A 1167-nucleotide genomic window follows, 5' to 3' on the forward strand; every position below is an offset into this window, starting at 1 on the left:
GCCCCAAAACAAGATTTGTGGTAAGGACAAAGTGGAGCCAGTGATTTTTTGTAGGGAGGTATCTGTGGCTCTTTGCAGCTGCTGAGTAATGGCAAAACACATTTTGGTTCAGAAGCTGACCCAGAGGTATTGTGAGTGACACTCTCTTTGGCCTGGCTATCGTTTATCCAGCACAAATTATTTTTGCTCACTAAGTTGTCTCTTACCTTTAGCTGAAACCAATTCTCACCAGACAATGCAGCTTGGAGTTGAATGTGTGACAAGGAGATGTCACCCGTATATTTTCATCAGGTGCCAGGTGACAGAGTTCAGCTGGATGAATGCTTGGTGTAGGTGTGGTCCCAAAGTCCCTGTGCCTTTCAAAACTGATGGAAGTTGCATGTTCCTGTGTCTTTCTGTTGACTGAAGGAGTGCAGAGGATAAGCAGAGACACAGCACTAATGCCACAGGCAATCCAATCCAATTGCTCTTTCAGAGCTGCAGTAACTCTATAGTTCCTGAGCATCTCTCACATGACAGAGAATTTGCTTTCCCAGCTTGCTGCAAGGCAGGGATGTGTTACATTACACATTGTTCAATTTAAAATACAGGGAAAGAGACTCCTTTGGCAGAAGGTCCCCTGAATGATCCATAACAATAACTCCTTAATGCCAAGCTCACACTTCACCATTCCCTTCTAAAGGCTTCTCGTCTGTTCTCAGGTCTGTTGCTAATTTAACCAAGCTAAATGAGATCAGGATGTACCTCTGCTCCATGCCCCAGTTTAGACATCCATCTCTGTGGTTTTCTTCTCAGCAACTGCTCTTGCCATCCATCAGAACCCACCACGTGAGTGCCATGTGGTGAATGTTTGCCTGAAACATGAGAGGAGGTCTTTAGAGGAAAGGCAGGTGACATGGAGGGATGCCGCTGGATGTGTACATTTTCCATTCAGCCCTACTTCTCATCCTCATACCCAGGTTGTGCTGGGCATGACAGGCTGATTGGCAGGTCCACCTCTACTTGGCTGCAAGGATGTGGCAAGTGAGGAAGGACAAACTGTGTCACGAAAGGCAGCAATGTTAAGGTCTGTCCTTTCCCTTGCAAAATGTAAATAATGAATTTGTCTTTTTCAAAGGAGAACTTGTAATCTGTTTGTGCTGACCCCGGAAAGCTGAGCAAAGCATC

Source organism: Vidua chalybeata, chromosome 24 (assembly GCF_026979565.1).
Source record: "Vidua chalybeata isolate OUT-0048 chromosome 24, bVidCha1 merged haplotype, whole genome shotgun sequence".
Lineage (NCBI taxonomy): Eukaryota > Metazoa > Chordata > Aves > Passeriformes > Viduidae > Vidua > Vidua chalybeata.